The sequence below is a fragment of the Balaenoptera acutorostrata genome, chromosome 18 (assembly GCF_949987535.1).
Source record: "Balaenoptera acutorostrata chromosome 18, mBalAcu1.1, whole genome shotgun sequence".
In the NCBI taxonomy this organism is placed as follows: domain Eukaryota; kingdom Metazoa; phylum Chordata; class Mammalia; order Artiodactyla; family Balaenopteridae; genus Balaenoptera; species Balaenoptera acutorostrata.
In genome coordinates this window covers 10,769,068-10,795,532 of record NC_080081.1, presented here as the reverse complement: position 1 = coordinate 10,795,532, position 26,465 = coordinate 10,769,068, and the positions used below count along the sequence as shown (strand labels likewise).

The following is a 26,465-nucleotide window of genomic DNA, read 5'->3' as shown; positions in this document are numbered from 1 at the left end:
TGGGATGAGAAATAGGTGCGCGCGTGCACGTGCGCACAAATGCACACACAAGAAAATAAAAGTGTTAGCGTGCTGCCTGATCGCACCCAAATAAGGCAGACGTGCCCCAACCAGATGTACCAGGCCTCTTCCAGAGAACTCATTTGTTGTGGGCTGATTTCTACTTCCTGGTGCAATTTACTTGGGAAAAGGGGCCTTTCATCGTTGATATTCTGTGAACTGGCCAGAACCAGATAGACAATAATGAACTTTACAAACCTGATTTTGCCGAATCTGAAAAACACCCCTTGACTGTCGGTCCTCAATACTTCCTTTCTGCTCACCCAGAGTCCTTCTGTCTTTTATTGATTAGCACAGGCATCGCATGAGCCCCTTCTTAGGGCAAGGGACTAAATCCAACAAGAGGTACCATGTTGTTTTCATTCCCCAAGGATTTCACAGGTAAGTTCCACACTGTGCTGGGGGGTGAGGGGGGATTGTTTTTCTCAAAGGCAGAAAACAGTCCACGTGCTTGTGGTTTTCTACTAACTCAACCTTTACTCGCACTTTGCCTGATCTGTAACTCAAACTCAGTAAACAGGCCTTTTAGGGAACTTGTAAAACCTAGGATACTTTCAGACAACTGGATGAATGTGGGATAAATCAACTGTTAGGGAATAAAAAGATTTGGTTGTTATGTGAGATATATGTGTCTTCAAGTAGTATCACTGATCATCAGTCTCCTCTGAATACTAATTAAAAAAAAGACCCAGTAATTCTGATCAGTAAATAAATACATAGGAGTATTTAATCTAGTCATAATTTCAAAAGCAACTTGCTAGACTGGCAGTGCAGAATGTTCATCTTATCAGGAAACTGAATTGTCTTTGGAAAAATAAAATGATGAAGGTGGTAGGGACTAGGAGGGGAGAGTTGCTGTTCCATGGGTACAGATTTTCAGATCGGCAAGATAAAAAGTTCTGAAGATCTGTTTCACAGCAATGTGAATATACTAGTGAAATGTACAATTAAAAGTGATCAAGATGGTAGATTTTCTGTTATATGTTTTTTTAATCACAATAAAATAAATGTAGATATTTAAACAATTATCAAGATGACCACAGCAAGTGTGGAAAAAGTGGAAACAAGAGTGGAACAGTTTTCTCATTTGTTTTCATGGACAGTTTTGACAGCTATAAACTTCTACCAACAAAACTCAGGAGTACTTTCACAAGAAAGGAGTTCTGAAGGGTGATGTCACCAGCCAAGTCCCCATCAATCATGACAAGTGGTTTTGCTGATAGATGGCTACTGCCTGGCTCTCCGCAAACCATTGCCCTGCAGCATGGCTTCACTGTAGTTCCCAGTCAGAAATATCGGGGTTGGAGGGAGGAGAGGAAGGAGAGAAGGAGGCTGGCGTTTACAGAGGGCTGGTGCGAGCTGCTTTACAGAAGCTACTGCAGTTAATACAGGTCAGTGAAGTGCCTATTTACTCTAGCCTTTTCATCAAGAGAAACTGAGGCTCAGCGAGAGCAAATACCTTGTCCAGGGTCACGTAATAAAGACCTGATTTGTCTGTCTCCAGAGCCCAGGCTTTTTCCACAACCATTTTGCCCTTGATCTCTACAACTACAAAACCGAAAGCCAACCATCTAGAACCCTGAAGCAAAGTGTGTTTTTTTTTTTTTCCCTATGCCCCATTTGAGAGCTCAATTATAATATAACTAGATTTCCATTATAGGTTATTACAAGATACTGAATATAGTTTCCGTGCTATACAGTAAATCCTTGTTATCTGTTTTATATATAGTAGTATGTGTCTGTTAATCCCATACTCCTAATTTATCCCTCCCCCCTTCCCCTCTGATAACCATAAGTTTGTTTGCTATGTCTGTGAGTCAGTTTGTTTTATAAATAAATTCATTTATGTTAAAAATAATAATAATAATAATAATAATATAACTAGAATTGGGCTGGAAAAGTGACCTCAGGTGTACTCCCTAGGTCTGAGATCCACCCGCCGCCCAGGGGTACTGCGGAAATGGGTCACGGGTGTGCCACGACCCTGGGCATGTCCTCAGCCGTCAGGTCAGTCAGGATGCAGCCTGGGACACAGGAGTGCACTTCAGATGGTGAGCAGCTTTGTCATTTACCCTCTTGTGTCATAAAACGTCACTTCCTGTGAATGCCGTAAGTGACAAAACTTGGGAAGCATTCTGCCTTGGATTTAGAAGCAAACTGCCTGGATTAAAATCCCAATTCCACCGCTTCATAGCCGCACAAGCTTACCTGTGTGTGCCTCAGGTTCCCATCTGTAAACTGGGAATGGAAATAGCACTTTCCTCATGGTGTAGTGAGAATCAAATAAGATAAAATATACAGAGCTGTCAGTGTACCGTCTAGAAGTAATCACTCAGCAACGATTCGCTGAGCCGAGGGGTACAGCCACACGGGCTCTGAGTGCCCCAACTCCAGGGCACCATTCACTCAGGCTGTAGTGTGTATAGCACCCCCTGGAGTTGTGCAACTGTGCATCCCTGACCGTTAGCTTTGCATTTTAATGACCGTCTCCCACAGTCAAGCTCCAACTTACTCCTCTGCTTCATTATCTGCCACTAGCTCCCCAACCCCCATCCCATGGACCATCTTACCCTCAAACACAATGGTCCCATTTACAACCCCTTGGATTTTCATCTGTGCTCCTTCTTCCTGGAATGTTCCCCTGCTCTCCCCTGTTTCCATTCTTAGTCAACCTTTAAGACCCAGACTAAAAGTCCCCTCCTCTCTGAAGCATCCTCTGATGCCCAGGCAGGGTTGCCCCACTGTCAGTGTTCCCAGAGCACTTTGAAAATACTCTAGTAGAAAAATCAGCATGTTTCCACGTGGTTCAGACAGTTCATCCGCACACAGGTCTCCCTTGCTGAGCTGTGAGCTCCCGGTGCTCAGACGGAATCTTCCTCTTCTTGGCATGGACTTGAGCAACCCGCCTGCTCCTGTCCTGCAGCCACACCTACATCACACGTGCAGAAGACGAGGCTGAGAAGGGACTCCGTATTGTCAAGGCAAGTGTGGGACGCAGCACGCAGACCAACTTCGGAATACAGAAAACACCCTCGACCATGTCCGAGTGAGGCTCATTTCCCCTGAGGATGGCACTAAACGCAACAAAGGTAACGGGGCCTCCGAAGGAAGGACTTGTGGCATTAAAGTACCCGGTCCCCTGGTACAGCAGAGGTGCCAGGGTGGCAGCAGTTACTTAGGATGGGCTTCGTTTGATATATGAGAGTGAAAACCAGGAAATGCGGCCCAGTTTCTCTTTTGAAATCCCTCCCTTGGTTAGATTTGAATCTCATGTCTCTATGCTTTGTTTCAAAAGTCTCTTGCTTCTGTTATCTCTCTGACAGTTCTTCAATATACTGTATTAAAAACTCTCCGGGGACAAAAAAAATGCACTTTCAAGTGGTGTTTAGAAACTTGCCACCCCTTGCCTTTCTTCATTTCTGAATCTCTTGGATGCTTCATAAAACAAAGGAGAAAAGTGCTGCTTCTGTGCTAAATACGTACACAGGATTCCTCTGTCTTACAGAGAAAACAGTACAGACCCAGCTGTTTCCCAGTAGTCATAGGACTCATACATAATGCTGACGGACTACCAAGCGTATTTGCACAAACTCTATCACACACAGCACATGGAATCTCCAGGCGTGGCCCTGAAAGAAAACGGCATGTTCTCCTTGTCAAAATGCCCTCTCCTTGCCAGCCCACTGCACCAAACTGAACAACCACAGGACCTGAATTTAACAGGTGATGTTTCCCTTTGTTCTTCTGGATGTTATGTATACTCAGGAGTAGCTCTCTCTGGGTTGTTCAAACACGTCCTTTATTTATTTAGTATTTACTGAGTATCTACTACGTACCCCACGTAGTCATGGATTAAAGGGATTCTTGCTCAGCTTCTGTATTAGGATTTCTCAGCCTTGGTACTGTTGCCATTTGAGCCGGATAATTCTTTGTCGTGAGGCTGTTCCATGCCTGGTAAGATGATTAGCAGCATCCCTGGCCTCTACACACGCGATACCAGTAGCACCTCCACCCCCAGCTGTGACAACCACAAATATCACCAGGAGTCAGTGGAAAGACTCAGGGGAGGAGAGAGGGACGAAGAGGTAGAGCACAGAGGATTTCTAGAGCAGTGAAACTATCCTGAATGATACCCTAATGGTGGATATGTGTCATTATACAATTGTCCAAATCCATAGAATGTACAACACCAAGCGTGAACCCTAAAGTAAGTGCCCTGCCCTGGGGACTTGGGGTGATAACAATGTGCCAGTGTTGGTTCGTTAGTTATAACAAACACGCCAGCCAGCCCCGTGCAGGCTGTTGGTAGTGGGGGAGGGCAGAGGGTAAGAGGAGAACCCTCGGCACTTTCCCCTCAACCGTGCTGTGAGCCTAAAACTTCTCTGAAAAATAAAGTCTATTAACGTTTTTTGTTTTAAGTGAAAAAATGTTTTCAGGCATTGCCAGCTGTCCCTGGAGGACAAATTATTTTTCATCCTGTTAATAGACATTATCCTGCTCACAACAATACTTTTTTTTAAATTGTGGTAAAATATACATATTATAAATTTTACCATTTTAACCATTTTTAAGAGTCTGTTTCAGTGGCATTAAGTACATTCACAGTCTTCTGTGCCATCACCACCATCCATTTCCAGAACCTTTTCATCATCCCAAACTGAAACTCTGCGCCCATTAAACACTAACTCCCCATCCCACTCTCCCCCCAGCCCTGATAACCTCTCTTCTACTTCCTGTCCCTATGAATTTGACTACCCTAGGTACTTCGTTTCAGTGGAATCCACAATATTTGTCCTTTTGCATCTGGCTTATTTCACCGAGCATAATGTCCTCAAGGTTTATCCATGTTGTAACATGTGTCAGAATTTCCTTCCTTTTTAAGGCTGAATAATATTCCATTGTATGGATACATCTCATTTTGTTTATCCAGTCATCTGTTGATGGACACTTAGGTTGCTTCCATATCTTGGCAATTGTAAATAATGCTACTATGAATATTGGGGTGTATATATCTTTTCAAATTAGTGTTTTAGGGTTTTATTTGATATATACCCAGGAGTAGAATTGCTGGGTTTCTGGGTCATGTGATGTCCTATTTTTAGTTTTTTGAGAAACCTCCATACTGTTTTCCACAGTGTCTGTACCAATTTACATTTCCACCAACAATGTATGAGGGTTCCCGGTTCTCCACATCCTCACCAACATTCGTTATTTGTGTTCTTTTTGATGATAGCCATTGTGACCTGTGTGAGGTGATACCTCATTGTGGTTTTGATTTGCATTTCCCTGATGATTAGTGATGTTGAGCATCTTTTCGTGTGCCTGTTGGCCATCTACCTTTCCTCTTTGGAAAAATGTCTATTCAGTTCTTCTGCCCATTTTTAAATTGGGTTGTTTGATTTTTCAATGTTGAGTTGTATGAGCTGTTTATATATGTTGGATATTAATCTCTTATTGGTCATATCATTTGCAAATATTTTCTCCCATTCAGTAGGTTGTCTTTTCATTTTGTCAGTGGTTTCATTTGTTGTGCAAAACCTTTTAAGTTTAATTAGGTCCCATTTATTTATTTTTGCTTTTATTTCCTTTACTTTAGGATATGGATCCAAAAAAATATCACTGCAATTTATGTCAGAGAGTGTTCTGCCTATGTTTTACTCTAGAAGTTTTATAGTAGCTGGTCTTACATTTAGGTCTTTAATCCATTTTGAGTTTATTTTTGTAAATTATGTTAGAGAATGTTCTAATTTCATTCTTTTACATGTAGCTGTTCAGTTTTCCCAGCACCACTTACTGAAGAGACTGCCTTTTCTCCATTGTATATTCTTGTCTCCTTTGTCATAGATTAATTGACCATAAGTGTGTGGGTTTATTTCTGGGCTTTCTATCCTGTTCCATTGATCTATGTGTCTGTTTTTGTGCCAGTACCAAACTGTTTCAATTACTGTAGTTTTGTAGTATAGTCTGAAGTCAGGGAGTGTGATTCCTCCCTCTCCGTTCTTCTTTCTCAAGATTGCTTTGGCTATTCAGGGTCTTTTGTGTTTCCACACAAATTAAAATTTTTTTTGTTCTAGTTCTGGGAAAAATGCCATTGGTATTTTGATAGGGATTGCACTGAATCTATAGATTGCCTTAGGTAGTGTGGTCATTTTAACAATATTGATTCTCCAATCCAAGAACATGGTATCTCTTTTCTTCTAAGTTGTCCGTTGTATTGGTATATAGTTGTTCGTAGTAGTCTCTTATGGTCTCTTCAATAAGTGGTGCTGGGAAAGCTGGACAGCTACATGTAAAATAACAAAACATGAACATTCTCACCCTACCTGGCTTGAAAGTAAGAAATGAGGCAAGAAGGTCCATGTGGAGCCACCAGTACAGCTGCACGTGGTGGAGGTCCAGTCAGTGCTGGCCCTCCTCAGACCTGAAGCAGTCACAGTCACAGATGTTTCCAGTCTGGGCAATATCCTCTGGCACATGAAGTAGCTAGGGCCAACCCTGCATGGTTGCTACCCAAGGTCTAGTCCCCTCCCCTTCTTCCTCTCTTACCAAATCCTGATTGGGTTTGGATGGTCACCTGCCTAGTAAAATATTCACCTCCCACATGCCCTGGCAGCTGGGTGTGGCCATGTGACCCAATTCTAGTCAAGGAAATTAAAGAGAAAATGTCCAGGTGAGGCTTCTTTTTTTTTTTTTTTTTTTTAATTTATTTATTTATTTATTTATTTTTGGCTGTGTTGGGTCTTCGTTTCTGTGCGAGGGCTTTCTCTAGTTGCTGCAAGCGGGGGCCACTCTTCATCGCGGTGCGCGGGCCTCTCACCATCGCGGCCTCTCTTGTTGCGGAGCACAGGCTCCAGACGCGCAGGCTCAGTAGTTGTGGCTCACGGGCCTAGTTGCTCCACGGCATGTGGGATCTTCCCAGACCAGGGCTCGAACCCGTGTCCCCTACATTAGCAGGCAGATTCTCAACCACTGTGCCATCAGGGAAGCCCTAGCCTTCTTTTCTTAAATGCTTTTTTATTTTAGTTTTGGGATATGAAGACCTGTTTACATGATTTGAAAGTCAAGAGTATGAAATAAGGTACATTCACAGTGGTCTCACCTCCATCTTTGTCTCCCACACCTGTTCCTTCCTCCCCCTTTAGATGTAGATGTGTTTGTTTGTTTCCCTTGCAAATATAAGCAAATGTATGTGTATTTCTTTCCTTACTCTTTTACATAATAGGATATATATCAATATGTCTATATCTATGTTGTTCCCCTTGTTCTTTTTTTAAATTTCATATTCTTGAATCTTGGAGATCACTCCATAGCTGTATGTGTAGTGCTTCCTCATTTCTTTTTTACTGCATAGTGTTTGACTGTGTGGCTATATTATGAATTATCCAAGCAGTGACTTATTGATGGACATTTGGGTTTTTTCAATCATCAGTAATGCCACAGTGAATAATCTTATGCATGAGTCATTTTCTATTTATGTCTGATCCCATTTGGGGTAAATTCCTAGACATGGGATTGTTGGGTTGAAGGGTAATAACATATATAATTGTGCTCTATCTTGCCAACATCTCTGCCATGGGAGTTGTACCATTTTGACTTTGAAGATCTTTTTGTTGGCCCTTTGCTCTTTATCCATCTCCATTTCCAGTCTTCCACTGCCTACCACTGCCCTTCCTGTTATGGGAGAAACATAAACCCCTCACCTGTGTAGCCCTGGTTATTCAGGTTCCTATAACTCACAGCCAAAGACAATCATAATCATTTGGATACTGAGTAAATCTAATTAAAATTATGTTATGTTAATTGAAAAGCTTGTAACTGATTAGTAAGTTGGTATGTACTACAAGCTCCACTGTCCAACATGGTAGTATTACTGGAAACATAACTCTACATGAGATTAAGCTTATCTATCAAACAGTTAACCCAGTGTCACCACATAAGATGTGACCTGCCTCGGCTTTTTCCGTTATGGAAAAACCCACCCCCTGTGGCTTTCTACCTTCTCCTCAGGATGTCTGTACTGTGGGAGGGGCCTGGACCAACGCTCCCCTCTAAGGTGTAGCCTTATACACAGTGCAAGTGTCTCTTTCAGGAATAGAATTTATACCCCCCCCCCAAAAAAAAATGTATGGACAAAATCAGAAAGCACAATCACCAGAAGGATAACCAGCGTACTATGAAGAAGAGACGATTTCATCGACAATGCAGAAAATAGCCCAGCCCCAAATATGAACAGCACCAAAGAGACAAGTTCAGAGGAAATTTCTGAGTAGACAGCCCACAGGGTTTGAGAAAGGGCCTTTCCACCCCTACTTCAGTTTTGAAGGGAAGAGCAAGGGCTGAGATGCAGAACGCAAGGAGGACGTTTGCAAGTTCCTGAAGCTTTGGGGGTTTTCACACAGTGTGGATGCCCATATTGTGTGATGGGATAAAGTGGGATCACCTGTCAGCCTGTCTGTTCACATAGCTATGCTATTCATAGAAAATGTACCTTTTTCCCCAAATTAACACCATATGCCTCTTCTCTTACCTAACTGGGTGTGTGTATCCTAGGGACCTGTGGCATGTAAGGGGAGGGGATCATGCCAGGTGACTCGAGTGGCCATTTTGGGCTCTCCTGTAGAACATTCTTCAGGATGAGAAGAGCAATAGGAAACCATATTAGTTAATAAATTTGAAATGAGGTTTGACTCCTGCCGTCTGCAGCATCATGAGGAAGGAAGAGAAAGAAGACAGCACCATCTTTGGGGCTCCAAAGACACCATCGGTCACTCTTCATGACCCCCTCCATCCCACTGGCTCATGGAGCCTGAGTTACACGGTCCTCCACTGTAACCCCTACCTCACAAGCACCGCTAACACCCTTGCTCCCCTCTCCCTCACCAAGCCTGTGTCCGCCCCTCCATGTCCACACCCAAACACTGCTGGGGAGAAAGACTCCCCCTGTGGTTCCCAGGGGCTGGGAGGAGGGGACATCAGGACTTACCAGTTCATGGTTGCAGAGTTTCAGTTTGGAACAATGAACAAGTTCTGGAGAAGGATAGTGGTGATGGCTGCACAACAATTTGAATGGACTTAATGCCACCAAACTGTGCACTTGAAAATGGTTAAACCAGTAAGTTTTGTGTCATGTACATTTTACCACAATAAAAAGTTAAAAACACACTCAATGTTGTTGGGTGGTGTCACTTCAATTTCAAGTACACAAATAGAAAGAGGACATTTGACACAGGCCATCAATCCTAATATACTGGGTTGGCCAAAAAGTTTCTTTGGGTTTTAACTAAAAGTAAAAGACACACTTTTCATTTTCACCAAGAACTTTATTGAACAACATATTCACCATTTTGTTCCACTACCTTCTGCCATTTTTCAGGCAACTTCATAATTCCATCTTCCCAAAACTTTTTATCTTTTTGAGCAAAGAACTGTTCCAGGTGCCTTTTACAGTCTTCCAGGGAATTGAAATTTTTTCCAGTAAGAGAATTTTGTAAAGACCGAAATAAATGGAAATCCAAAGGTGCAATGTCTGGCGAACATGGTGGATGAATCCGAACTTCCCAGCCAAGCTGTAACAGTTTTTGCCTGGTCATCAAAGAAACATGCGGTCTTGGGTTATCCTGCTGGAAGATTATGCGTTTTCTGTTGACTAATACCGGATGTTTTTTGTCAAGTGCTGCTTTCAGTTGGTCTAATTGGGAGCAGTACTTGTTGGAATTAATCGTTTGGTTTTCTGGAATGAGTTCATAATAGAGGCCTCCCTTCCAATCCCACCGTATACACAACATCACCTTCTTTGTATGAAGACCGGCCTTTGGTGTGGTTGGTGGTGGTTCATTTCGCTTGCCCCACAGTCTCTTCCATTCCACATTATTGTACAGTATCCACTTTTCATCGCCTGTCACAACTTGTTTTAAAAATGAAACATTTTCGTTCTGTTTCAGTAGAGAATCACATGTGGAAATACGGTCAAGAAGGTTTTTTTCACTTAATTTATGTGGAACCCAAACATCAAAGCGATTCACACAACCAAGGTGGTGCAAATGATTTTCAACACTTGATTTGGATATTTTGAGTATGTCGGCTATCTTCCGCGTGGTATAACGTTGATTTTTCTCAATTAATGTCTCAATTTGATCGCTATCAACTTCAACTGGTCTACCCGACCACGGAGCATCGTCCAGCGAGAAATCTCCAGCATGAAACTTTGTAAACCACTTTTGACACCTTCAGTCAGTCACAGCACCTTCTCCGTACACTGCACAAATCTTTTTTTGCATTTCAGTTGCGTTTTTACCTTTCTTGAAATAATAAAGCATAATATGTTGAAAATGTTGCTTTTTTTCTTCCACCTTCAATATTAAAAATGCTACACAAAAATTCACCGATTTTGATAAGTTCTTTTTTTAAATGCACGCTGATATGACAGCTGTCACAATACAATCTAATACACTTGTTTCAAAAGAAATTAAGGACAACTAAGCGCTATTAGAGCCATCTTACGGAAAAAAACAAATGAACCTTTTGGCCAACCCAATACTTCCCTGGCTTTTTCACTTTCCCACTCTCCAAATGACTGTTTCACACTTGCTTCTGTCTCCTCCTACACTCTTATGCCTTTCCTCACCCTCAAGCTTCAATGAGAAAATGCAAGCCATCTGATAGAAGCCTCTTATCTTCCCATCAACACCCCTACCACTAGCCACATTCTGCACCTTCTCTCCTGTTATTGGGGATGAAATGTCCTGCTCTTATCAAAAACTCCTCTCTGGGGTGAAAGGACTAGGGAATTATCGCTTAATGGTTAGAGTTTTGGTTTGGGGTGACGAAAACGTTTGGAAATAGTACAATCTAGCTGTACAATGTTGTGAATATAATTAATAGCACTGAAGTATACACTTAAAATAGCTAAAATGGCAAATATCATAACTATTTTACCACAGTAAAATTTTTTTAAAAACCCAGCCCCCCAACTTGGGCTCGGATCCCACTCAAGGACTTTCTTCCTGCAGGATTCTCTCTTGCTCCCAAGCCATCAACCTTTTTCGGCCTTTCTCTGTCTCCCCCTAACCAACCCCCCACCCCCCGCAGACCACTGGTACCAGCACACAAATATGTTCCACCATCTCTTATCTTGAGAAAATGCCTGTGATCCTGGTCCCTCACCTGCTACTGCCTATACTCTGCTCCCTTCACAGCCATCCCCTTGAAAGTTTCTAGGTCACTCTCCTCACCTCACCCACCCAATCAGCCATCCATCCTTCCCTATCCACAGGGACTGTCCATAGAGAAGACACGGATGAGCTCTATGTCATCCAATCAAACGACCACTCAGCCTTCTTGATACACTCCTGACTGCCATGGCACCGTCCTTTCCTACCTCACAGAGAGTTCCATCTGGATCTTTCTCTGGTTCCTCCTCTGCCTGCTAAAATGTCTCCAGGACTCTGTTCTGGCCGTCCTTCTCTTGTCGACTCATACAGTACCCCTAGGTGATCTCATTCAGTCATGTGGTTTAAATACCTATTTATGAAGATCAACATGCCCCAAATTCCCATACCCACATCTCCAACCCCTCCCTGGGTCTCCAGATTTTTACATCCTCCTGCCTAGCAGGCACCTCCACATGAATGACTTTCTGTCCCAAACCTTCTGTCTCAAGGCCCAGCTAAGGCCTTTCAAATGGCACCATTACCCACCCTGTCACTGGACTCAAATCATTAGTCATTTCCTTGATCCTTCTCTCCCTCACCTCTCACTGTTGATTTGGCAAGTGCTGTCAACTGTTCACCTGAAACATACCCCGAATCTGTCCACTTTTCTCCATCTCCATTCCCCCATCACCTAGACCACTGCGATAGCTTGATCCCAGGATCTTCGGCTTCCTTCTTGCCTCCTCCCTCTCCCCCCCAAAATAAATTACATCATTCCATGCTCCAGCTTAAACCCCTCCAACGGCTTTCACTGAACCTCCAATAACATCTAAACTCGTTACATGATCTGAGTCCAGGCTGCATCTCTCCAGCCTCACGAACCATATTCCATCTCATTCACTGTGTTCTAGCTACTCTAGCCATCCTTCTGGTCCTGTAACTCAGTGGTTCTCAACCAGGGGTGATTTTGCCTCAGGGGACACTTGGCAATGTCTGGAGACATTTTGATTGCCACATTTTAGAGAGAAGGAGGTTACTACTGGCATCTAACATGTACAGGCTGGGGGGTACCGGGATGCTCCTAAAAGTCCCACAAGACACAGGAAAGCCCCCAAAGAATTATCTGGCCCAAAATGTCAATAGTACTGCTATGGACTGAATATTTGTGTGCCCCCAAATTCATATGTTGAAGCCCTAATCCCCAGTGTGATGATTTTGGGGGTAGGGCCTTTGAGGTTTAATTAGGTTTAAATGAGGTCATGAAGGTGGGGCCCCATGATGAAATTAGTTCCCATAAAGAAGAGGAGGAGACTCTCTCTGCCATGTGAAGACACAGCGAGAAGGTTGCAGTCTACAATCAAGAAGAGGCCTTCCACAGATACCAAATCTGCCAGCACCTTGATCTTGGACTTCTCAGCCTTCAAATTGTGGGAAGTAACTATTTGTTGTTTAAGCCACCATAAGTATTTGTTATTTTGCTATACTAGCCCAAGCTGACTAAGACAAGTGCTGAGGTTCAGAAATCCTGCAAGTTGTCAAAGAAGGTAGGCACTAATCTCCTTCCTGCCTCAGGGCCTTTGCACAAGCTATTCCCTTCACCCAGAATGCCCTTCCTCTGCTCTCTGCATGGCTCACTCCTTGGCATTCATGGCCCACCTCAGATCTTATTTTCCTAGAGATCTTTCTGATCACCCATCCTGAAGTAGTACCTCTACTCCTGTCACTCTCTATCAGAGCCCATTTTAATTTTCTAAATGTACTACTTGATAGTTTTCTTATTTTATCTGTTTGTTTATCATCTGTTTCCCCCACTAAAATTAAGTTTCTTAAGAGGAAGAATCTTCTCTGACTTGCTCTCCAGGGCCTAATAGGGCTTCTTGCATAGTTGGTACTCAGTGAATACTTGGAGAACAAACCATTTTCCAGTTGATTAAGCTTGATTCCAAAAATACGTGTGAGTATCAAGTATGTACACTGTATAAGCAATAGGTACTACAGGACATTTAAAACTGATGAGCACAGCCATCCCACTCAAGCAGCTTACAACGGTGTAAGAAGGAGAAAAATGTGTTTTACACACCTCAGGCAGAATAGGACACACGCTACAGGGAGATGGTACAGCATCATGTGATGAAGTGCACGCATTGCCTTGTGAGATAACGCATGCACGATGCCTAACAGTATAATGGTTGAAAGGCAGCATCATGTAAGAGTCAGGAAGGACTCTGGAGCCCACACTAGAGAGGTTTGAATCCCAACTCAGCTATTTCCAGCCATGTCACTTTCAACTCGCTTCTTAATCTCTCTGTGCTTCAGTTTCCTCATCTGTTACATGCAGATAATGAAAGCATCTGCTTCATAGCCTTGCTGTGGATTTAAATGAGTTATACTAAGTAAAGCACATGGCTACAGAGGTCACTAGGTCTGGCTACTAGTATTCAAAGAAAGGAGTGATCAAACAGGACTAGAGACAGGGATGATGGAAGGGCTGACTTTTGAGATAATGTGAATTTCAATGGAAAAGATGATGAGAGCCTTCTCAGTGGAAAGATCATATTGTACATCAAAGGAGATGCACCATGGCTGGAGTGTTGCTTAGGAATAAGGTCAGGCAAACATCCATTTTTTTCTGTTCACCCATCTGTGTAAAGAAGGATGCTTTTTTGAAGGAGAGCAATGGATGGAACCATGCTCATCCACTGACCCTATTATATCAGAGACTGTGAGAGATCTGGTCACCAAATCACCATATCACTTTCTTTCTATTTTTTTATTTCTGTCCATTATGCTTTGGTTAAAAAAAAAAATGGACTTGAACTCATTTTGGCTCTACACTTACTACTGTGTGAGCTTAACCTTCTGAGTCAATTTACTCACCCCCGAAATGAGAATAACAAAGCCTCCCCACTCTACTTTAGAGAAGTAGTACGTGAATCAAATCAATTAAAACACGTGCAAGGCTTAAAGAGTGTTAGGTAGATACAACACTGATGTAAAATATTTTTATTACTATGATCCTTTTTCTAAAAACACCACCCAAGGTTTTACTCAGAAATAGTATATGCAATGCATTTTAATGTAGAAGAAAAGAATTAAAGAACTTTAAAAAAACTCTTTCTACCTACATGTTTCAGAAAAGAAAAGAGAAGGTAGGACTAAGGCAGCTACGAGGGCTGCATTCCCAGACCGCAGCAAAGGCGGACACACAAATGTTTCTGCAGCAGATCAGGGAGGACCAGACACTGCTTCTATCCATATTACGCTCCACCTTGGTGGGATCTGAGTCTACCCTTTTAAAAGGCAAAGCCAGACAGAGGATCCATCCCCAAAGGGAAATGCCAACAAAATAGCCTCTCCTTCCTTCTTGAAAGGAAAAAATGATTTCCTTTTACTGTTTAGTCTAATAAGCAGGAATCTGGGCACCTCTGGCTCTGTCCTATGCATTGTGATGTTGGGGAAAATTTAAACTATCAAAATCCTAAAATAATCCCAGAGAGGCAAACTTGGGGTGAGGTGTGACTAAGAATCTCTTTAACTTGTAGACATTTCAAGACACATTGATCCATATTTTCTTAAGCCTCCCCATAGCTGTCTGTTCTTTCTCCTGAATCATAGGACTAAGCAGTAAGACACTCTCCTAGAAGAATAACTAACAACCCGGAGAGCGGAGGAACTGAGCAGCTACTATGGGAAGAACTCCGTCCTGGCCAGTGAGCGCTCCCTGCGTTTGCTTCCTCCCGGAAAACCCGTGGGAGCAAAACGGAGGCAGAAGGCAGGTTTCCTGGCTGAGCTAAGGCAGCTCCTTCCAGATCGCTGCGGCTGAGCACCCCTTAAGCTCACTGAGTTTGATTCGGGGCAGGTGCGGCAGGAGAGTCCTTAAGCATTGGCAGCAGGCAGCGGAGAGCAAAGGTCAAAGCCAGGCTTCCGGTGGGATCAGGGGCCCACACCCAGTGGGCTGAGCTGTGGAACCGCGCGGAAGGAGAGCAAAGCTTCTGTTATCTAATCAAGAACCAGATAAGAGCCAGGAGAAAAAGGCAGAAGGTACTTATCTCGAAGCTCCGGGAGGTTGAGGGAAACAGAAGATGGGGGCGGGCTCCCCGAAAAGACGGGGAAGCTAGAGAAAAAGTTGCAAAACAAAACAAAACAATGAGACAGAGTCGGGAGGGGACACAAGAGGGAAACTGGGACGGAACTGGGTCAGGCCTGAGAGCCCTGGGGGAGGGAACCGGCTCCGGGCTCGGCGCTGCCCCCAGAAACTTTAACTCCACGGCGTCGTCTGAGTCTCCTCCTCCCCCAGGGCTGTGGAAGAGGAGGAGGGCAGGGGGAAGGCAGGCAAAAGGCGTGAGAGGAAGGAGCTTGTCGTTTTAAGGGACTGTCTACCTTTGGGCCGGGTCCCCAATTTTCTGGGTTTTGTTCCTGGTTTAAAAGGAGAAGTTTTACGTCACCCATGAGCGTCTGCATTTCTGTGGGATTCAAATACTCCCTAATTAGGTGTTGTCTCTTTACAGGAAAAGACGCCTTTTATTTCATCCTACTTTGCCATTTTAATTTTCTCCCTTCCGCGTTTAATGACTAGGTAGGGAGATGTTAAACAGCTGCTGTAAATCTTACAAACCCCGCTCCCTGGGAGCGTGGGGAAGGAACTTCCGGGTGCTCCCTCCCGTCCCAGAGGGGGGCCGCCGCGAGGGGACCCCCAGGTCCCAGCTTGGGGGCGGGGGCGGAGGGAGGGTGGGTGTGCCCGCTCCCTGCGCGGCCCCGCGGCCCCTCCCCCCTCTCCCGCACCCCACCGCCTCCTCGACCACACACCGCCGCCTCCTCCTTTGGTTGCCCTTGGGGGTGGGCTGCAGGTTTGAGTGGGGAGCTGAGAAACACACATCCGTCTCCTCCAAGGGACCTGCTTGCCCCCCCTCCTTGGTCACCCCCGTTCTAAGCGGGGCTGAGACTACTTCCCCAGAGCTAGAGAACTTGCCTTGGGAAACTGGCAAATCAGGAGGGAAAACAACCGCGACAGAAAAGCAGAAGCGGCCAGGAAGATGTTTGGCCTTGGTCTGCTGGATACTGGCTTGCTTCTTGTGCTCTAGGTGTGAGGAAAATGACAGAAAGGAAAAGAAGCCGTAGTTTTTCTACAGCTAAAAATGTAAGGGGGGGGGGGTGCCCACACTCGCTATCTGGTTCTGGGCTGACCCTTCAGCAAAGGGTCAGTGTTTGTCTGCAAACTGCAGAAGCTTCCCAAGGGATCTGGAACACAAATTTGCAGGGCAGCGCAGGGCAGCGGTTTCCGTCTACTGAGCTGTGTATGATGCTTATACGCTCATTTTGCTGGCAAAAGAGCCTGTCATAAAATGTAATACTGACTATAAAACAAATCAGCGCTTTGAAACGACTTGCTTCAGATGTTTTCATAAATCCCTAATGGCTCAGGCACTGCCTGCTATTGATAATATTAATGTGTTAATAGTTCCTCTGAAGCAGCAGCGCTGGGTAGGGCCGGACACACACACACACACACACGTGTGCAAATACAGATGGGAATACCATGGAACTGGAAAACAATGCTTTGGCTCTCCCTTGAAATCCACCTGCACTTCGTTGACCTCAGAGAGCCAGATCCAAGTGAGAAATCGGATATTCTAAATTCTTGGCTGAAGCTCCCCCTTTAGTTTAAAGTGTTTTACATCGGTTCACAAAAAAATATATAGGTACATGGGTACATATAAAAGCATGTGTGGGCACCCATGCTCCTAGCAGCAGTATTCACAGTAACCGAAAGGTGGAAACACACCAAAGGTCCACTGACAGATAAACAGATAACCAAAATGTTATATAGCCATGCACTGGAATATTATTCAGCCATAAAAACGAATGGTGTTCTAATGCATGCTACAACATGGTTGAACTCTGAGGACATTATGCTCAGTGAAATAAGCCAGACACAGACAAACATTGTATGATTACTTATATGAGGTACCTAGAGTAGTCAAATTCATAGAGACAAAGTAAAATAGAGGTTAGCAGTGGCTGGAGAGGGGATGGGGAGTTAGTGTTTAATGGGTACAGGGTCTGTTTGGGAAGATGAAAAAGTTCTGGAAATGGATGGTGGTGACAGCTGCACAAAAATGTGAATGTACGTAATGCCACAAAACTGTATACTTAAAAGTGGTTCATGGACTTCCCTGGCGGTCCAGTGGTTAAGACTCCTCACTTCCACTGCAGGGGGCATGGATTCGATCCCTGGTCGGGGAACTAAGATCCCGCAGCGCGGCCACAAAAAATTACCAGAATTTTTTATGGTTTTTTTTTTTTTTTTTTTTGGCTGCGCGGCATGTGGGATCTTAGTTCCCCCACCAGGGATCGAACCTGTACCGCCCGCAGTGGAAATGTGGAGTCTTAACCCCTGGCCTGCCAGGGAAGTCCTCAGAATTTTTTAAATAGAGAAAAGCATGTGAGTAATGGACATCAGAGTTCTCTACGACTCCCCCCAGCACCCCCCCCCGCCCCCCCCCCCCCCGCTCCTACTCATGTCCCCTGCACAGGGCCCAGGGCAGCCTCCCCAGGGCCTCAGAGGGAGGTTGCCTCTGGCTCCCCCAGGATGCGAGCTGGGCTTCCTTTGCTCTTAAAGAAATGGGAAGTTTTGTGTCTACAATTCTCCAGACAGGCATGCAGCCCAGGGAAACCTTCCCATTAAAGGAATGTAAGAACCAAGAAGGAGATTTTTCATGATATCATTTCTCTGCTCCTTCCTAACAGGCATTATTCAGATCGGAGGAATCTAAACCAACACTCCAATCTCCTTGCCAGTGGCCAAGGACACTACAGTGCTTTCAAGGCACTTTTCTGCCTCTGGACCACCCCAGCCCTCTGATTTATGGGGTGACCAGAAAGGTCTAGAAAGTCGAAGTTAGGGGGAGAAGGTGGGGAGGGCTGGCACTGGCCGGGCTGCAGTGTTTGCCTGCGCTTGCCTCTCTGTCTTCTGGCGTTGCGCCCTCCTGAGAGGCACTTGCCTGGAATCGCTTCATGATTTTGCCCCTCACGGATACAAGTAGGGAACCATCCGTGCGGTTGGGTCTAAAGGCAGAAAGGAGTGCCCGTGCCTACCTAGAAGTTTCTCTCAGTAACACAGCAGACACTCGACCTAGGTCACCGGTTTTCTAACGCTTGCACTTTGGGGTCAGTTTATTTAAGAAAAGCCAGAGTGGTCAAATCTTTGCCCTCGCCCCTAAAAGGAGACAAACGTTGGCATAATTCCTCCCATTCCAAGTCTCCCCTGGCCCTCCCTTAAATTTCCCTTACACGTCATTACCCCAGACCAGGCTGCTGAGAGCTCCTGGGTCCATCACACAGGCTTTGGTCAGCTTTGTGTCTACAGTCTGTCATGCCCGGCCTGCTTCTCCTTGCAGGTCCAGAAGAGGCAACCTGCAGCTGGTGAGGGAGAAGGCTGTTCAGAACCCTCCACGGAGACAGGACAGAAATGTGAGCAGATGCCTATTCATTTTCAGGCTGATGGGCCCAGTGGCAAGGACCCCAGTCAAGTAAGGGGAGTAGGCTAGAAGGGTCCCACACCTCCTGCCGGGGAAGCCCCACTGGAAGGAGGTGGGGAGCAGAGCACAGGGCTTCCACTGTGGAGGGAGGGCTTGGGCAGGGCGGGGTGCCGGGGACATGCGGCCCAGCAAAGGCAGAAGCAGAACAGAGTCTGAGATGGCAGCCAGCTAATGGGTTCAAAGCTGTTAGGACTCAGAGCAGGGAGAGAGATGCCGAACCTGCTTATCTGTAAGAAAACTTTGCAGCCAACATCTAGATTTTCTAAATCAGCCGTTTCACGAAACTCCCTACCAGTTCATAAAATGCTTGCCTGACTTGCCTGTTTTCTCCCTATGATGCTATTTTATTAAACGTTGTTGAAGCTGTGGGAAGGGGCGGGTCGCCGCGAGGTTGAGGGGGAGAAGCGGAGAGAGAAGTCAGGGGTGAATTCCATTTTATTGTTATTTTAAAGGGAGTCTTTCTCAGTTCTGCTTCCTTCAAGGCTGCCCTAAATTTGGCTAGGTCCAGGATGGGTAGCCCCCCCCCCCCATCATTTGCAAGGTTGGATTTAAATATGCTGTAACTGTGTGTGTGTGTACAGTCTTGGACGATCAAATATACATGTAACACGCATAGGTATTCATTATGTCAAAGCAGAAACATGCACAACAGACTCTAAGGCGTGCTGGTGTTTACAGTGTTTGGAGAGATATTTGAGAAAGTTGTGTTTCGCGTTATGCAGACATACTTGCTTTTGCTGGTAATCCTTCTGGAAGCCTGACCATTTTAACTACTTCAGCGTATATCACTTTAGGGGTGGGGAGAAGTATGCAAAGTTGCAAAGTGCTTTTGTATTTTTAAAGGTGCTTCTCCCAGATGGTTGCCCTGCCAGTAGATGGTCCTTCTCTGGATCCACTTCCTGTTTTTCAGGCTGACCCCAAGTTCTCAGACAATCCAGGGTAGGTCAGCAGCAGCTGGGGGGTCTCAGTGGGGTCTCTGAAACTCAAGGCAATGTCATGGGTACAGGCTCACCCAACCGGAGGCCTCAGGAGCGCCCACCTCAGGGTTCCAGGCAAACAAAGCTGCCACTCCCAGGAACACAACGACAGCCAGGCCCTGGGGCCACGCCTCAACCCTCCCTCTCCACCCCCACCCCAGCACAGATCCTGTCACCATGCTGCCACCCACTGATGCACCAAGCTCTCTCCGGACCCACTAGAGTGCGAACACTCCAAACACTGAATCAAGAAGGTAACCTTCACACATTCATAGCCTCCAAATATCATCCTGAATCAAACAGGCCTGGCCACAAAAACCAGTGGAGAAATTCAAGACCCTCTCCTCAAAAGTTCACAGATACGAGGTCCACCTAGGAGACTAGCCTCAAGGATCCTCTGGGATCACTGTTTCTTCTGGAAGCCCACTCCTGGGGTGGGGGGGAGAGGGGGTCCCATGGGCCTGTTCCTAACCTCACAGCTGTGCACACTCGCCGGCTCCTGAGAACCGGAGCCGGATCATCAGTGACCCCTCGCCTCCTCCGCCCCCCATTTCCTGCGCTGGGATCTCGCGCAGAAGTTGAGCGTTTCCTGTGCCGGGGGGACTTCTCCAACTGGGAGCGGAAATCCCTGCGCTGGGGCAAGGACGCGTCGTCCACGTTTCCAGCCCCGGGAGCCGAGACTCCTACGACCCACCGGGTTCTTGGCCGGCGCTGCGGCGTGTAGGGAAAGATGATTACACTCGAAAGGAATCACGACTCCTCGCGGGGCCATTACTCGCGTCGCTCCGCACGCGCAGGTTCTGGCCTGGCTTTCAGCAACTCCCCCAGCTCGCTAACCACTCGCTCGTAATTTGTGGGCCGCGGTGGAGCTGCGCCCGCGGCTGCAGTCCCCAAATGAAAGCACTTTTGCAGTCCCGGACACCCATCGAGCTGCCTCCGCGCACGCCAGGCCGACACCTCCTGTTCGCGCTCCCCTCTCTCCGCCCAGCTCCTGGCAGCTGAAATGGATGTGATTTCACGCACATCCTGCGTACGCACACACGCGCTTCCCCTCCGACGCCGCCGGCACACGCGCACGAGCCTGGACGTTTTCTTTCTGTGCTCGCTTTGCGGGACATGCTTTCCTGCTCCGGCTTCGCTCTTTTCGCTCCTTCACTTCCTCTTCCTTCGCCACTTTCCTCCCGAGTCCCCTGGCCTGGCTCATTCCCCTCCACCGCCGCTGCCCTCGTGGTGCCCCTCGCCCTCTCTGCCCGGAGGAGAGGGGACCGTGGAGACGCGCCCTGCACGCCGAGCGAGGGCCGTGCTGCGCGCGCGGCTGGGACCGCAGGGCTGGCCTCTGGCCTGCGCCCTGTTTGTTTTCCCTTCGCCCCCTGAATGCTAGATTAAGACGTAAAGATTACCGGGGCCGAATAATGCCGGGAGTCAACACTCGAGCAAACAAAAGTGCTTGCACAACTCCGCCAACCCCGCTGGGACCCGGGCCGCGGGCTTGGGGGAGAGAACGCGCTCCTCGCTGCTAATTACAAATAAATGATGATGTGCTCACTAAGTAATTGATTTAATGAAGTTCCTATGAAACTATTAAACCCGGGTGGAGGTCAGGCTGGAGGCGCCCCAGAGCGCCCATTGTGGGCTGTTTAACTCCACCAGGCTCCTCGGAAAGACATCGGGGCTAATAGGTGAAGTCACAGCTGCTCGCGCTGACTTCTTGGAGCGCCCGGCCGGCCGCGGGCACCCTCGCGCCCTCCTCCTGTCGCGCCTTCTTGCCCCGCCGCCCGCGCCCCGCGCCGGCCAGCTTACCCACGCCACTCCCAGCCCCGCCGCCAGCTCCCGAGGGCCTCTCCAAAGGGATCCCGGGTCTCGTTAAGAGCGGGAAGTTGAGCACTGAACTTGTGCGCCCCGCCAGCAGTCGGCGGCGTCCACCGCCTCCCACCCCCCTCCTCACCCCACCCCCGCCACTTCGTGCAGGAACTTCAGCCAGTGTGCCACGCAGGGTGCTCGCGCGCTCTTGGCAAGGTGCCTGGAGCCCGGGCGTGTGCCCAGTGCACGGGCTGGGGCGGGGGCGCGCGGGGGGGGGGTGAGTTGAGCGTGTGTGTCTCTGTGTGCGCGCGCGCGCTGGACAGTGTGTTCCGGGCCAAAACGCCATGTTTTTGCATCCCTTACCCTGACCTGGGGCCTGTTCGTGCAAAGAAGTAGTAGAGGCAGGGAGAAAGGGACCGAAGAAAGAGAGGCAAGAAAGATCACCCAGGTCAGCGGCTGAGCATGTGAGCGCCAGTCTTAGGTTTTGCAGACCTGCTGCCGGAGGGGGCGGGGGTCGTTCTGGCACAGCCCTCTCTTCTCCCCACCGCCCACCTCGGCCAGCGTCCAGACCCTGCCAGGCGGTTCCCCACCCTAGAGCGACACCTCCAGCTCCCAATGGGGCGGAGGGTGTAGGCCGCAGGCCCGAGTCTCTAGTCAGACAGATTCGAGCTACCCACCCCCAACCCCTGTCTTAACAGAGCCCCGCCCGGCCGGAACTGCTTCTCCTGCAGGATGGCTCTCGGTGGGAAATGTGACCTCTCCTTATCCAGGAGGCCCAGGGAGCCTTGAGGGGACACATCCTGAAAAGGAGAATCAGACATGCAAATGAATCTAGAGTTAAGGGTGCTAAACCCCTGTAGGGGCAACAAGGGTCAAAATCAATCTCTCTCTCTGTCTCTCTCTTTCTCTCTGTCTCTGTCTCTCTCTCTCTCTCTCTCTCTCTCACACACACACACACACACACACAGAGGAAACAGCATTTGACTGCGTTTCTCCCCACCTCCAAGGGACCTTGTGATAAGAGAAGGCCCATGTCCATCTGGAACTCCACACCAGGAGACAGGGGCTCCCATGGGGGATTCTGGCTGCAGAAATCAATCTGCCAGGGTATTCTGCACCCTTCTACCCAGCCAAGTCTTGTCTCTCCTCATCAAGAATTGATAGTTAGCAGAGAGTTTCTTAAAGCATGCATTGCATTTATGCCACAGTTAGTTGGCAGTAAGCTTCATTCCTTTTTTTTTTTTTTTTTTTAATGTTAGGAATTTCCAGCTGCTGAAACCAACTTCCATTTGATTTTGAATCAAATGCTTGGCATTGGGGAGAAGGGGATCTTTTGGCGTGATTGTTGGCACCCTTAAACAGAGCTCCACCCCTGTCTGGGTCTTCAGTCTCAGTGAAGGTCTCAACTTCCCACTCTTCGCCCCGGGAAACTGACAAAAATCTCTTGAGTCTTGCCTGAGGTCTCAGTTTCACCGTCTGTAAAATTGGATCGGAGGTTCTTGGCTGAGGCCCTTTGGGCTTTATTTGTGATCTGTGAAGGGACATGAGGGGGTTGGAGGAAGCCAGGAAAGAAGCCGGTTTGCGCCAAGCCTTTGTCTTTCTTTGTAGAAGCTACTCCCTTTGTAAAATAACGCCCCGCCAGACTACCTAATAGATTTTTGCAGGGCTGGGGTTTAAATTGCCCCCACGCAGGAGCAGACGAGGGAGGGTGGGTGTTCCAGCCCAGCGAGTCCCGCGTGGCCCTTGTTTGCTAAACAACACTATCCAAAATGTGCCAAAAGCAGTGCACGCCGGCGGCGGGCTCTCCTCCCCGGCCCAGGGCAGATGTTCCCATTTTGTTCCCGCCTCCCCTCCCCTCACCCCAGCCCTTGGTATTTCTTTAACGCCTGCTGCTGCCTGCATCCCTGCTGCCCTTAATGTAGGATGGGCCCTTCTCTTCAGCCTCCAAATGAGAAGTGACATTTGCACTCGGCTCAGCCAACGCGTGAGCAGAGAGCGGGGACACAGGCCCATTGACCGAGCGCGGCCGAGGGGCCGGCGGGCTCGGCGGCATCCGAAGCTGCCTTAATTAATACCATCTTAACTAGTCCAGCAGCCACCGAAGACAAAGTTGAAGAAAGACTTTAAGGCTGAGTGCCCCTCGACAAGCTCTTTTTCCCCGTGTCATTCAATATTTAATGCGCCCGCTTCTAATGCTACTACTGGTGTTCCTTTCTCAGCAAGGACATTATTTTTTCACGGTGCCCATAGCCAGGGAAAGCCCTTTAGGCAAAGAAAATCAAAATGTTTGTTGTTTTGGATGACTTATAACTCTTGTTTAACACAAGCACTTTCAGGCAAGTATAACAGGCGCAGCCCCCAAAGCAAACAACACAGTCCTTGTGACAGAGTCGGACACAAAAAGCACATTGTCTTGCGGACTACCTCTTTTCTCTGGTGCTAGATGGGGGCCTGTCTCCGAGTGAACACCACGATGCCATTTCACTTTTGAACTATTGTTTTTGAGTTATGCCATGTGGTCAAAAGGAGCGAGAAGGGAGTTGTTTCCAGGCTCATAAGACAAACGAGTTGCCTTTTCATGGAAATCCCCCCGCGATCCTTGAAAACGGAGTTTAAATGTCACCTCCGCCTTTCTAATGGGCACAGGGCTGGAGGCGACCCTTCAAAGCGCCTGGGTGATAAACGACCCTTATTAAATATGGCCGGGGCTGCTGGGAACGTCCCGCGCCCGGCCAGCGCACGGAAGAGCGCCCCTCACTGGAGGGCCCTTGAGAGGCCGGAGCCTCCCCTGCCTCCGAGAGAAGCCGGGCGGCCGAGGCCCCGGCCCAGGCTCGCGGGTCGGCGTGCGGGTGGGGAGCCCCGGTGAGGGGCGGGGGGACCAGTTGTAAGACAACTTCTTATCTGCCGTCCCCAACACGCCCGTGCTCCCCCATCCCCGGAGACTCGGCGTGAAAGCTTGGTGCGTTTCCCCCTGACTTCTTTTTGTCCGTTGCCGAGTGGCGTCTGCAAGTCTGAGCTGCAAAGTTACTGATTTGCAGGCTGCATGTTAAGGCAGCCCATGTAAGTAATTTCTCCGGGCACCCCAGCAAAGGAGAACAAATCGCTGACAAAGGCGAGCGCGTTCGATTCAGCGGCGTCGTTAAGGCAACCCCAAAGTATTCCTCCTATAATAAGTTCCACTTCAAAGGGTTTCTCATTCAGCGGTGACTGCTTCGCACTTTTATTAAGTCCGGGCTTTTTCACTCGGAGGAATCATCTGTTTGGTTATTTTTCATCGTGTTTATTTTTCACCATTCACACAGTACTTGTATTAAATAAACAAAGAACAATCGCTCTGCAAATAAAAGTACTTAGGTGGGGAGAGAAGGAAGAGGAGCTGGGGCTGGGGCGCTCCTGCCCCTCTCCCCCCTCTTCTGACATCACTGACCCCCATCCCCACTCGCCTTTCTCTCCTCCTCTCGTCATTCTTTCTCCTTTCTCTCAAGCTGGGAGGTTCTGAGGGGGAATCTTAACAAAAAGTGGATGGAAGGACATACACATGTATTGCACGTAATACATATAGTATTACATCTATGTAATGTGATATGTAATATATATTTCTGATCAGGTGAAAATCGACTGAGCTAACTTGGCGTGAAAGGAAAGGTCACTGCAACTGTATCTTAATAGAGTGTCTCGAATCACTGCGGACCCTCTGCCAGAGACTCCCCTGGCCCTGCCCATTGCCATAGCAATGCCTACACTCCGTGTGGATGTACCATAAAAGCAGTACTTTGAATTTCAAAGAACACGCCTTTGAACTTCTCCGTGCCTGATTAGGCACTCGCGGTGCGTGTGAATGTGTGCTCCTGAGTGTTTGTGCGTGGGCGTAGGGGTGGGGATGACAGAGTATGAGTTGCTGTGAGTTTTTGTTCACGGGAGGGCAAGTGTGCTGGCAACCCCATGGCCGTCTCACCGTGGGCCTCCTTCGCCAACCCTACAGCCCTGGAAGGGTGGGTTTCCTGGCCATGAGTCTATTTTGGTAGACTACGGGTGGGTGTTTGGGCCAGCGGGCAGTGTGATGTGACAGGCTGAAAGCATTACTATGTGTCTGGATTGTTTTGTTTCCCGTGTTCAGCTTTCCTTTCCTCTGACTTAAAGTGGTCACTTGAGAAATCAGATTGTCTCTGCAGCCCCCTCCGCAGTAGTACTTCCTAGCCAAACTGGAATAACAAATACTTCAGGTGAACATCTCTTGTCCCCTTTCACAGAGGAAGAGATAGGCAGATAGATAGATAGATAGATAGATAGATAGATAGATAGATAGACAGACAGACAGACAGATACATAGGGAGATAGGGAGATAGAGAGAGAGAGAGACAGAACCACTGTGGTTTCCAAAAGCTTCCACAAAATACAAGATATAAATGGCAAAACTGCAGTGTCACAGATAATTGGGCCTTAGCTTTCAAGGAGTTTGGGCCTCCTCTTTTCCTGTCTCCAGGGCTATCCCTCTTGGGTGGCCATCTCCAACTCCTTAAAAGAATATAATTCCCACCCTCAAGCTCTTTCTCAATACTTTAGATTTTAGGAGCATTAGTTTTACCAAAGAACATCCTGAATGGGGGAAAATATACATAAACTACAAATAATCATGTGTTTGGAGATCCTCCTAGCCTGGAAAACAAAGGTAGATGATTTAAACAGTGTTTGCAAGGGCCCCAAGGGCCACGTTTTGCCTAGGAAGATGAAGTCTTTGATGATAGCCAACTTAGTGTCAATAAGTGGCTTTCTTTGAGACATATTCAGATGGGAACGTCTTGCTTGCCAATTGCCATAGAAATCTTAACACACCATGAAGATTGTCCAAGCGCCAAGCCTTCCGTTCTGGACTAAATTACTTTGAAGTGGCGCAGGACGAGCAGTGGTCAATTTTAACTCTATAGACTGGACAGAGAACG

The 26,465-nt window shown here is 47.3% G+C and overlaps 3 long non-coding RNA genes across 3 annotated transcripts in view; 2 read left to right on the top strand and 1 right to left on the bottom strand.

Annotated features, from left to right (window-relative positions):
- Window positions 1–21,582, bottom strand: part of LOC130705593 (uncharacterized) — a 74,702-nt gene extending 53,120 nt beyond the window's left edge. The window contains exon 1 of the long non-coding RNA XR_009005878.1: window positions 21,526–21,582. This is a non-coding gene — a long non-coding RNA (uncharacterized LOC130705593). The remainder of the gene's footprint in view (window positions 1–21,525) is intronic.
- LOC102998425 (uncharacterized) lies at window positions 378–3,777 on the top strand. Its single transcript, XR_452414.1, has 3 exons — window positions 378–441; window positions 1,984–2,111; window positions 2,890–3,777. It is a non-coding gene; the product is annotated as an uncharacterized LOC102998425 (long non-coding RNA).
- LOC130705592 (uncharacterized) lies at window positions 14,835–21,268 on the top strand. The gene is made up of 4 exons (XR_009005877.1): window positions 14,835–15,251; window positions 18,608–18,680; window positions 19,592–19,687; window positions 19,887–21,268. It is a non-coding gene; the product is annotated as an uncharacterized LOC130705592 (long non-coding RNA).
- Window positions 21,583–26,465: the final 4,883 nt, after the last annotated feature.